Genomic DNA, 13749 nt, shown 5'->3' on the forward strand with positions numbered 1-13749 from the left:
TAAACCTTAACTTGTCTTATGCCATCAACATCGCTTTGTATCCGTTGGAAAAACAGCTATCAAATTTATAATTATTATTATTTAAATGGACTAGCTATCGCTGGCCTTCCAATGATTCTTCAATGATCTCACATCAGTCTTTCAGGGATCTCCGCAGAATTGAGAGACTGAGTGGACAGACAAAAGTAAGACCTGAAAATGCCAGAGATCCCACTGAAACCCTGCTGAAAGAATTTTGTTGTATAGGACCTCTGGAAAATTGTTTTTCAATAGCTATCAACCGTTTTGGGGACCACGATTTTAAATCTTGAAGGCCAGTGAAAGCCAAATCAGGGTCCCGTTTTACAAAGAGTGAGGATTGATCCGATCAATCCCAACTGTATAAATCCATGCATCAATGTAATAGTTTTTTTATTCAGGAAATTTGCACAATGTCCGTTATAAACATCGCTACTCTTTGTAAGACGTGCCTTAGTGTAATGTTGTTGAAATAACATAAGAGCCAATGTAGACACAGAGATAGTGAAATTAAGTCTTGACTCTCTGAGTCCCGTTTAATGTCTAATTCAATGTTGTACATTTAGGTGTGGCTTCGCTAAAGCACGATAGTCAATTCAATAGCCCAACTTAAACATGTAAGATTACAATGTATGCAGTAAATAACCAGGTGGTGACCTGAATATCTTAACTGTTCATGCACAACATTACTTTGAATAAATTATAGTTGCATCCGTGATTGTATACACAACACTTAGATATAGATATCGACAAAGACTGGGAAGAGGATCAAATGGCCGAAAGTTTATTGAAGAAAAAAAAATTCGGCGGTCACGCAACTCTCCGACATTAAGGAAATAAAGGAGATGGGAAACCAGTTACAGTAATAGCAATTTTATTACACCAACTTTAGGGCAAACCTCATTTAACGTGCGCGGCCATCGTAAGGGCCGATATGACAACATCTGTCGCAGAGGGCGACATTTCACGCTACACATCAAACAATAACATATTGGCGCAACCACTTTTCTCTATCTTTCCATTGGAATTAAGTCAACCTCTAACCAATTGGCCTGGGGGACAATTACTTCCTAAACAACAAAATCAATTCAATGTTTTAAAAGGTAAAACAAAACTATATCTGTAGTTATCTCGTCAAACCATGGATTCCGGAAAACACACCGGTAGACCTGCATACCTGGAAGGTATCACATATTAATCAAAGTAAGTTAACAGATCAGTATCAATACAAAGTATTGGCCATTACCATGGTTACTACATAAAACAAACTAAAAGGCATAATGTACCCTTAACCATTATATAACATGTACAACAAGAGTAAATAAATAACCAACATATTATCTACCCTTCTATCTGTAGGCAAAACACACAAAACAATTAAATAAATAACCAACCTCTCATCTACCCTTATACCTGTAGGCAAAACACACATCAAATAGTCAATCAGCATGACCTATTGTATATCAAGCCAACCAAAAAGGGGAAAAACTCTAATAGCTGTGAAAACATCACTATGTATGCGAAAATAGCTAAAACCTGTAAAACAGTCAAATTCATGTAGCAACATCAATATTGCCAACACACACTGTAAAACAAACAGTTAAAGCATGACTAAGGATAAGAACAAAAAAAGCATTACTACATAGAACACATCCATTAACACAATCATTGTGGACACTGGAAATGCATAAAACTAAAAGGGCATAGCAATACACAATACATTCATAAGTACAATCATTGTGGACACTTGTGAGCCTATGCACAAATAGATACATACCGAAAAATGTCAAATGCAACTTACAATTTTTTGTGTGTTTCATGCGAAATATAAATGCAAATGAATAACATCACTGCCTTGCATACTGAAGACAAACAATCCTATCATAGTAAGCACATAAAACATCCAATCATATATTTACCAACTGTAAGAACATGTAAGGATATGAAGCCCACAATTCCTGCAAAGCAAAAGACAGTCTTTGCATATACTAGTAATAGCAAATGCTAAAACAAAATGTAAAACAAATAGGCAAAGGGTCACATAAAAACCTAAAAACTGGGATAGGTAAATTAAAAAAAATAAACGTGTACAAATTGTTCCATTAGTAAAAAAAGGTGAAGGTTCAATGGCACTATCCAGCCACCACAGTTCAGCTATGAAATGTGCACTGTCTAATTAAAGGCAAACCAACAAAACATAACAAACGAAGAGCAGGCTACTGGACTAGGGCAGCCCCTTTTTTTTTAATATGGAAAGTAAAATATGTATTTATGAAGTGCCAAAATAGTACTAACCTAAAATAGCTGATAAAAAGGGGCATTCAGGCTCACACTATACATCCTAATACTAATATCTCAACATCTAATAAAAAACAGTATAACATAAATATATGTAATTTAAAAACTAAAAGTAATCATAAATATCGAACCAACTCATCACTAAGATGGAAATTAACATAAAATAAACATGTAATTACTTTTAGTCATAAATAATTTATGCATAAAAGGGAACAATCTGACACCTGAAAAACTGCATGGTAACCCAATATAACCAAAGGGATACAATTTATTTAGCAATAATCAAAACAATGATAATATGGTCCACTGGTACATTATATATACAAATGACAGCAAAGGCTGAATATATACTAAATAAAAAAATGCGCAAAGCACATCACAATAAAAGGCAAAGAAAAGAAACAAAAGCATAATAGGAAATGGAAAAAAAGAAGACTGGAGTATGTACTGTCCATATCAGGATGAAGAGCAAAGAACACCAGTTCATATACTGTCATGAATGAGTCTTTGATATCGAAGTCCATAGATAGGCGTCATTCTCAGAATGTTATGGAACATTAAAACAAAGTCTTTGGCCATCGACGTTCCTGAAAGGGTCTCTTGAAGAAGTGTCATATCAGTCGGTAATCTAGTAAGGGGTCCTGCATGATTTAAAGTCAATATCTGGAGGACGACCTGGGGGGAGTCCAATGTGTTCTCCAACGGGGTGACACGGCCGACTCTGTGAAGTCATCATGAGGGCAGAAGTGAAGGACACAACGGTGTCTGACCACCTGAACTGGGGATCCAACATCTTGTAGCTCCGGGGATCACTGGTAGGACCGGACGCATCACCGGGGACATCATCAGGAGAATCTGGGGGTCGACCAGGGGGGTCGTCAATCCGTAGGATACAAGGATGAGGAGCCATATGATGATGCACGACAACGTTTTGCATGAGAGAAGGGCAATTAGAATCCTTGATCACAGGAGTAGTAGAAGGTAGGGCATTCAGGTAGCACCAACTGTTATCATACAATGTTGGGTCCAACGACTGACCATGATCTGGTTGAGATACAGAAACAATCTCAGCTGAGGAGTCATGGACTGCACAGTTACTATGGTATAAAGATTGATGATCAGGAGCTGATGGCTGTTGAGGTGTTATAAGCTCACTGACGGGCTCTGTGGCTATAGGATGTCTGTCTGAGTCAGTAGAAGTTTCCATGTCTCCAAGGACTTCACTCGTAGGTGACTGGTCTGCAACAGCAGGATGGACTCGTTCGCGATTACAGGAGATTGAAGTTGAAACGAGGTGAGATCGATCAACGCCATCGGAAGCTGAGCAGGGTAAGCCTGCAGCAAGCGCATTGGATAGTGGGATAGCCGAAGGACCGTACGGATACGATGGTCCATCACCGAACGATACTACGCGCTTAGCTGGGCGGATAAATACATCATATAATTCCATGAACGGAATTCCAGCCTGTATAGCAACATCCAAAGACTCTACCACTAATCCTTCGAAGAGAAACTGTCTGTTGTCCCTTGTGAATGTGAGACAGGTCTCCCCTACAATCGCAAAAGCAGAGGAATTGTCAGGAGGTTGAACTGAGTGGGAAGTGGCGGTTATCTCACCCCCAAGATCTTGAACCGTAGAAAGTAGAATCAAATTCTCCGCAGACCCACTGACAATGCTCACACGGACACACTGATCACCATGGAACAGTTCCACAAAGGGAGTCACGGGGCCTGATTAGGCACAACGAATGAACTAGCCACAGGCCTATGTGGCATACTGTGAGGACCTTGGACCTCATCTGACTCTAATGAAAGTCCATTGCACCAGTGAGGGTCTCCCCGAATCGCTGACTCTGACTTCGAGTCATCAAAGCAACCAAGATGTAACTTAGGATCGACAGAGGAACGATCCACAGCATACGATGAACAGTCAACGTCTTCACAAGGAATACAGCCTGATGGAACATGATCATAACCAGGGTCATGATCGACAATCAACTCATCACAGGTATCACTACAAGTCTGGAAATTGGTGTAGCCAAGAATGCTAGCGGCCTTGCGAGCTCGAGTAATCATGCGCCTTTCATGGTCGGGCAAAAATGGACAGTCACCAATATGGTGGTGGTAACCATGCCGACTAGCATTAAGACAAAGTGGGCACACAACTTGGTTTATGTTAGGCTTACGATGAACTAAGGCGGGCCTAAGATTAGTCTGAATTGATGTAGGTGTCATGCTATAACTATCGGAAGCCTGGATATGTTCATCAGGACTCGACATATACTGATAGTAAGGTACATCACACCGGGCATCACACTTGCGGTCATTATTCATGTCATAATAGGCAAATCTATCATACATCTCTTTACTAGACCTACTACCGATATCATCTCTTGACTCATGCTCATCGTACACGGCTTGATGATTGTCACGCTTTTGGCTTAAGTGTACATGTAAAACTCGAATCTGAGGATATGATTGGCTATGTAGATCTAGATCTTGGCATGACTTTCGTCTGGAATTGTTCAACTTATGACTAGCTTGATCACAATAAAAACTGTCATAATCTTCTGGTTCAATCTCATCAACATAATCATCTTCTTGGTCATTCTCATAATCATCTTCTGGTTCATTCTCAACCTCATTCTTTTCATCATAACCATCTTGTTCTTTCTCATCACCATAATCATGATAATCATCTGGTTCATTCTCCACGTCATATTCATTGTCTGGTTTATTCTCATTATCACAGCTACCATTATGACTGGCCATGTCACCGACACCGTCGGCGACAGGTTCAACATCAGCCACACAATTAAATCTTCTGATTTCATTTTCACTATGTCTGACTCTAATTTCTTGATTTACTGTGTAATTTCTTGATCTACTAATTGTGTCATATCTTGATTCAGTAATTGCATTACTAGAAAAGTTGGAAAAGTCTGACAGAAAAGTACGAGAACCAACTTGGCTGGGGCGGCCTCGCTCTCGGGCCTGGGGGCGAGGTCTTGACCTCGGTGAGGGAACAGCCATTCAAAGGACTGTATGTGGGACTACGGCACTGAGGTAGTAAAAAATTGTTACACCTATCACGACACATTTTTGCCGACCAACTGGTTGCTCGGATAGCATGAATCCCATCAGTGTGCGGAGCAGGCAAGGTTCGAATCCCAGCTGTCACCACGACATTAAGGAAATAAAGGAGATGGGAAACCAGTTACAGTAATAGCAATTTTATTACACCAACTTTAGGGCAAACCTCATTTAACGTGCGCGGCCATCGTAAGGGCCGATATGACAACATCTGTCGCAGAGGGCGACATTTCACGCTACACATCAAACATTATAACATATTGGCGCTCGAAGTACTTTAACAGTCTTCCAGGATTTCGATGGTTGAATTAGTTTTCGGGCATCATACAAACAGATAATTAAGATCATTTGATTTGTTGCTTACTCAAGCGACTCACACTACTAAGTTTTGATTGAAATAAATTTGTTCGGATTTACTATATGTATGAACAAGTAACATTTGTTAATGATATTTAAAAAGGAAAGAAATAATTATTGTATATTTTTATGTTTTGATGTATAGAATGTATTAAATTGTATAATATACTTTGTATTTAATGTTCACTTTCATTTTAGATGTTTAAAATGAATCGAGACTAGAAATTCGTGAACACAGTATGAATTTGAATAACGAAGAAAGAAAAGCCGGACATGAGTCCACCACCTATATATTTTTTTTTACTCGGTGAACTCGAAAATATAAAATATGAAAGAAAAGAAGTTTGAATCAAACAAATGCACAAAACAGATAAATAATTTGCTCATTGATACAGTTCTATGAATAAATTTTGACAGTTTTATAAACAACTGTAATCTGATTCATTTTGCCATATATTGAATTGCAGGCCTTATGCTATTCTTGATTTTTTTATCAAGTTTTTATTGATCGATAAAATGATTATTCTTGAATTTTATTAATGAATGTGATGAAAAATGTTTATTTTGTTTAGTTATGCATTATACGGTCATAGGATACCAAATAAATAAACAAACCTTCGATCACTAACTAATTTGTTAAAAGCCATATGTATTACCCGATAACGACACGGGTTGGTGTGTGGGTGAATAAGCGCTTGGGATTTGCGCGTGAGTGTGTGTGAGTGATTACACGTATACTCTTAACCGATGTTAAGTAGTTTTTTAGAGTTGAAATTGATTGTAACGCTTCTTGCCACGGGTCTCTGACGCAGTTATGTTTCCAGCAACCATATATGGAAATACATTCTACTTGATGCTAACTCCATTCTAATACAAACATGAATTACCATCCGTCTGTAATCAATTGGACTAAAAAGATCAGTCAGGAAGTTTTCAAGGATGCGTTGCACTAAACATCCCGTGGTGATACCAATAGCTCCATGGTGATACTCTCGGACTCATATGCGGTATTTGAAAGGGAAAACCAGCAAGAATAATAATCATAGGCCCTTTATACCATTACTATCCATAGTCCCATTCACACAATTGAAGAGCTCACTTGCAAAACGGGTTAGGTCCATTTTCATCAAATTCGATTTTTGTTTTGTCTCAATGTATAGATTTTTAGTAGCTCTATAAGATGATATACCAAAGAAAAGTTGAAATTCCCACTAAAAGGTGATCTAAAATGGCAAAGAAAAATCACCTTTAAATTCAAAAGGGGTTAGGTCCATTTCAGTTTAGTTGCAAAAGGGGTTAGGTCCACACAGATTTTATTTGGAAAAGAATATTCTCATGGTAGGGTATCACGAAAATTTAGTTTCGCATAAGAATATTGCAATATGGGAGAATAACAAATATGATTTTCTTGGATTGGACCTAACCCCTTTTGCAAACAAACTCTTCTGAAGACCTCAATTGTCAAAAGGGGTTAGGTCCATTTTTTTCATAAATTTTATTGTTCTCTGTCTCTAAACCTCTAAATTTGTAGTCGTTCTGATGAAAACAACGAAAATTTGAAATTCACATGAAAACGTGAATAAAAATGACAAAGGAAAATCACCTTTTTAATAAAAATAGAAAAAACAGGTAGACAGGTAGATTTCTTAATACCCAATGTTATATTCACATGATGGGATCCGAGTATATCATGACAATTTAGTTTCTCATAAAAGTATTGCAGTAAGTGAGAATAAAAAACATGTTTTTTCTCGGAATGGTAAAAAGTTGACCTAACCCCTTCTGCAACTAAACTCTTCAATTAATTATACATTGCAAAACTTATGACGTTATGTATAGAAAATGCGGTAGAGAAGCGAGACTTTATTGAATATGCGGTAAATGATTTTGATATCTTTTCATTGGTACATTTCATTAACATGTCAAGATTTTTTTCATGCCGAATAAGCGACCACATTTTAAAGGTTTTTGCCCCTTTGCACTGGCACTAAATAGTACATTCTATATATCACACCACTTTAAACTCACAAATTCTGACATACTGGCCCATTTTTTATTGTTGTAATCAGAATTTTGGAGCATATACCCCATTTTTGTTCCTTATACATAATACAAAGGGCTGGAGAAAAAAAAATGCTTTTGTCCACCGTGTCCACATAAATTCACTATCAGACCATACTAATATAAATGCTGTGGATCATCATCACACATCCTCGCTCAGTGGCGTAATGAGCCAAAAGTTTTGAGACGGCCAGATATGGCGTATCGGGCTCTATTTTAAAAAAGTTACGAGCGAGCAAGAATTTCGGCATTCTTAACTACAAATTTCAGTTTTTGACAGAATTCATCGTAATAATATTAAGAAAACAATTATATTTAATCCTCCTTTCTTTCCTTTCATTTGCTCTCCCGGCCCACTAACTGGCAGATCCATGGGGGGGGGGGCACAGCCGGCTTGCCCCCCCCCCCCCCCTTGAGTCGCACAATTAAAACTTGTAATGTAAAAATATTGTTAAAACATAAGTGTGCCCCCCCCTCCAGTTTTTGAAGGTGAGAACCTTCTTTTTATTTTTTTCTTGTCAAAATTCCCCCCCCCTTCGGGAAATCCTGGATCCGCCCCCAATCTCTTTGTCTATAACCCCCTCGATCTATCTCTATCTTCCTCCCCTCCCTCTCTCTCTCTCTTTCCTCTTTCTTCTCCAAGTTTATTCTCTTTTCTTATATCTCTCAGCAACTGAAACTTAACTTTCAGAATCGATCAGCAATTTAGCGCACAATCGACATACTACATCAGGATGTAGAACTCATTGTGTTAATGCGTATTTTAGATCAAACATGGAGCTATTACAGAGATATGGATCAAACTTACCACTCGTCTTCAGAAAGCAGTGACAGCGTTGCAGGATTCATATAATCCTATTTGTCTCTTAAAATGGTAAGTCTTTTTTACTACGATAATATCAATCTTTGAATTAAGAAGATTGATTTACTGATTTAATGATGGTTTTTATACCCATGTTTTTAATGAGACTTTAGTGCAGGAACAAGTTGTGAATGATAATCATATTAACGATTCAGAAATATACGTATTTGTTCTTGTCGGTATATTATATTTGGCTCATTGCCATATGCATAATCACTAGAACAACTAAATATCGGTAGGCCCCTACTTGTATAACGTTTTTCACTCTCTAATTTCTTCAGAGTGCAATTCGGGTCCAATCCAAAATGAGACTGAAAATAATGATAATGTACAAAATTTTAAAAGCGCTTTATACGGACGTTTCAAAGCGCGAAGAAAGAAAAAAAGACGACTTTTAGTACAAGATATCTCAGTAAAAAATCAAGAAACTGAACGTGAAAACACCATTACAAAAATCAATTATACATACAAATATAGAGATAATCGGCTAATATACAACTTAACTATAATCCGGGTCGATAATCATGTGAATAAATTCGAATAATCCTAATAATTAAAAACACTATCCGATTTTTTAAATCCAAATCTGATAGACTTAAAAGTCTTCTTTTCGATCTATATTTTAAAAAGGTCTGCAACCACAATGCATGTTATTACTTTTCAAAAAATAAAACATAAATTTAACATTATTTTACATTTCTAAATCCTATAACATAATAGATTTTTTTGTTAGTGAGTTGGATTTAATCATTTGGTATCGTCATTTCATACCCTCATTGTCAGACCTCGAAACACGTCCGTTTCTTGCTGTACATTGTTAAATTATGTCACACCCTTTTTTTTAAATGCAAATTCCATTTTTATTGTTTCAGTTGATTCCGTTTATCACGGTATATTAGTATACCTTTGCATCAAAACAAAACTTCCGTAAGTTCCGTCAGGTTGATGATATTGGTTCCACAGCATATACACAATATAATTATACAGTAGTATCACGAGTATGTAAATGTGTTAATCTATAAATTTATTTTTTTTTCTTTTCAGAACTCCAAAACCAAATAGAACACTAGCGTGAAATCCATTTCTTTTTTACTATATAATCAAGAATAGAATTATAAGGTATTTTACTTTCGTTCTTAATCTTTTTCTGTTATTTCAGCCCAACATAACTGGATAACCCAACACAATCAGTCGTGAAGATAATCTCGTTGTAGAATTATTTCCCTCCGAAACATCAATTCTGGCAAAAATGGCAAGGTTCTTCAACACAGATTGCTTAAAGTGCCTCGTGATCATCCTACCCTTGCTCGTCTGTACTGCTTATACACCATGTCAACAAAATTGCACTTGTTCACCAACATCATACATTGACTCAGCATACAGGAGCAGTTGTGTCTGTTCTGAAAATGGGATCATTCCTGAAAACATACTCCAGAATAATATGATACTAGAACTTCATTACTCTCAGCCAATCGTTCTCAGGGCTGGAAACATTCCGAAATTTAACCAGCTGATTCGTTTGAACATATCGGGCATGCAGTTCGTCAAACCTGGTGGATTTCAAGGGCTAGAAACGCTAAAAAGGTTGGTTTTGTATGATAATTTCATGCGTGTTCTAGAAATGAACGTGTTCTGTAATCTACAGAACTTGACATACCTTGAGCTTGAAGGTAGGCCTACAAATAAGAATAAACTCCATGCTCTCGAAAATGGGACGTTCCTCGGTTTGAGGAATTTAAAGCGACTTTACCTGAAAAGCAATGCCTTAGCGGATATTAGCGAAGAATATTTTCGCGATCTTGAAAACTTGGATTACCTTGATTGTTCAGATAACTTACTGGTTCAAGTTAAAGCGTATACCTTTATCCATGCGCCACTGTTAACTAAATTAAATCTGTCAAAGAATATCATCAGAGAAGTTCACCAACACGCATTTGCGGGTTTGACGAAATTGGACACACTGATTTTAGATGGGAACAGAATCAAAGGAATGCCTCAACCCTTAATTTTCATTGGATCCCTTGACGGATCTCAAGCTCATCAGGACTTTCTGATGATTAAGCTTGACGATAACCCACTGAGATGCGACTGTCATCTGAATTGGTTATCATCGTGGCTAGAAAGTTCTTCCTGCAAAGGAAAGTGTAACACACCTGATGATCTACATGGCAAACTTCTTGAACCAGTTTACAGAGACGGTCTTCCTCAGTGCCGACCTAACAACACGGTCCAGACAGCGGAGCCGGGAAAGCAATTGGAACTGACATGTTCCTTCACTGGTGCCTCCTGGCAGACCCCGACGTCACTTCCGGGAGCATGGTGATTGCGAAGATCCGTTCTGCTTGACCAACAGAGATTCTTTGGTCATCTGGAGGACAACCCCTGAGCTGTCTGGTAATTACACCTGTCTTTCTTCAGATGGTACCCAGGCGTTATACTACCAGGTTCATGTGAGCGACACAAGCTCATTTACTATCGCGATGGTTGCTGGTATTGCAGCAAGTGCATTTTTGCTCATGGTCCTGATCGCTGTTGCTGGGTTTAAACTAAGTTCACGTGGAAATGTCAGCTCAAGAGCTGCAGGAAACTCGCCTCCAGGAACCCCAACTCCGAGTAGTAACCGACCTATCGATGACAGCACCGGAGACAATGATGATCGTGTCTTTCTTCTCAATTTAGAAAGGGATCGAGACTCCTCTCTATTATTGAATGAGACGGCAAACTACCGTGCGATTTTTAAGAAAGACTCGTCGTTCGACAAGAAATATGTTAACATCTATAACAGCACATCGACTTAAAAATCAAATCTGTTGCATTATGCCCATTTTTGGCAAATTTTGAAAGAGCTGTTGGACAGTCCATTTAGTGGATTCTCATTCCCGTGTGACGTTAAATTTATAATGAAATGAACCGTTCATAGTCCAGGATAGAAGAGGCATAACCTTGTTTTTTATATATACAATATTTTTTATGGTTTCTTGTCGATTCGAGGGTGCTGATTACGAATCTGGATGATGCCACTCGTGTAACCTTGAGCATTTTCCGCAAATTGGCAAAATCCAATATGGCCGCCAAAATATGCAAGTTACCCATGACAATCATAAAATTGTCCGCACATTGGCTGTGAAATGCATGAAATTGTGTGGCAGAATTGAAATACAATCTTAAAAAATATTTTTTGACAAAATATTTATTTTCCTGATATTCAAAATGGCCGCCATAGGCCATTGTATACACTATCATGTACAATATGAATAGGGAAAACTAATTTTCACAAAAATGAGCACTAAACTGCAAAAAATCGCGATGTATGAACGAAGTAATATATGCAAGTCATCATTATTAACGAGATATATCATTTATAATGTCATATATGAGAACATTGCTGTATTTTGATATCTAAAATAGCCGCCACTGGCCCAAGGGGAATGAAACCTTTGGAACAAATAGGCTTGTGTAGAAACAGAAAAATCAAAGAATAAGAATAAAGAAAGTTTGAGAAAAATCGGACAAATAATGAGAAAGTTATGAGCATTTGAATATTGCGATCACTAATGCCATGGAGATCCTCCCATTGGCAATGCGACAAGGATGTGTGATGTCACTGATGAACAACTTTCCCTTTGGTGGACTATAAAATACCTTCAAAATGTCTCTTTTTGCTTTTTCTTATGATGATACAAACTCTCTATCCATGATGTATTCTAAAAAATATGTATTACATGCCCTCATGTAGAAAGAACACATGATCTATGGATAGATGAGATGAAAGAGGCAATTTAAGTGAAATATATACTAAAGTAATGGGAGAGTTGTTCACAAGTGACATCACACATCTTTGTCGCGTTGCTAATTTGATATCTCATAGCATTAGTGATCGCAATATTCAAATGCTCATAACTTTCTCATTATTTGTCCGATTTTTCTAAAACTTGTGTTGATCTGTTTCTTTGATTTTTCTGTTTTCACACAAACTATCTTGTTCCAATGGTTTCATTCTCCTTTAATTATAAGTAAAACTATCACTGAACTTTTTTTTTAAATGAAGGAGTGGACTTTCATGATTCGGAAGTCCGCTCCCCCATTTGATTGAAATGGAGACTAAAACAATGACAAGAATTTGAGTTGATTTCAAAGCTATGAAAGTGAAATCTATTCAGAAATTAGAAAATATCTGAAATATGGTATTGCACTTTTTCTAAAACGATTTTATCTGAGCAAAGTTTGGAACCAATTCCTAATGAGATTTTTTTTTTAAAAGGTTGTTTTTTTTTTAAAGAAAGATATTTAGCAAAGTCAATACACAAATTTCTTCCGTCTTCTTTCCAGATATTCTAATCCTCATTTTGTTAATGCATTTTCATAGTACACTGTATTTTGCAAACACTTTTCTATATTTTTCGCAAGTCCGTAACTTGTTTATCAGTTAGTTCTACGTTGGATACCGGTAAACATTACACCAATATTGGACGAATATATCCAATGTAAATTTGAACATCTTAAAGTCTGACATAGGGAGTATTTATTGTTTGGCAAGTCTGAACATTTACACTTTTCTGTTTCACCTTTTTATAATATCAGAAATTTGTTTATCCCGTTTTAAGTTTGACTTAATATAAATACCAAGAATTTCAACCGCAATTTGTATATTGCAGAGAGCTTGGTGTCACCAATATGCAAGAGATTAGATAAATTGTGGATTTTTAGAAAAAGTAACTCTGAAGAGCTTCTGCTCTTAGGGCAACTTCTTAACCTAGATCAGGTTTGAGTATGGAACGTTCCTTCTAGCACTGCATGCCGACACCCAAACAGTCAAGTCCTAAGCTTAGGCGTAGCCTATTCTTCAGAAATATGGGCTACCACCACTTGAAGACCGACTTGTCAACCCCATCCCATATCGAGCTTGGGACTACCATCAATAAGGCCATCAACGATCATGTCCAAGCTCAGATGTTACAGGGAGCCACTTTCACTTAGCAATATGTGAGTTTTCGTAACAGTATATTGAACCCAAATAAAATCAAGTAAATTAAAAGACAAATTAAATTGTCTGGTTTATG

At 37.2% G+C, this 13749-nt stretch overlaps 1 pseudogene; it reads left to right on the plus strand.

Annotated features, from left to right (window-relative positions):
* The first annotated feature begins 8518 nt into the window (after positions 1-8518).
* LOC121406435 lies at positions 8519-11640 on the plus strand (annotated as a pseudogene).
* Positions 11641-13749: the final 2109 nt, after the last annotated feature.

This window comes from Lytechinus variegatus, chromosome 1 (genome assembly GCF_018143015.1).
Source record: "Lytechinus variegatus isolate NC3 chromosome 1, Lvar_3.0, whole genome shotgun sequence".
NCBI lineage: Eukaryota > Metazoa > Echinodermata > Echinoidea > Temnopleuroida > Toxopneustidae > Lytechinus > Lytechinus variegatus.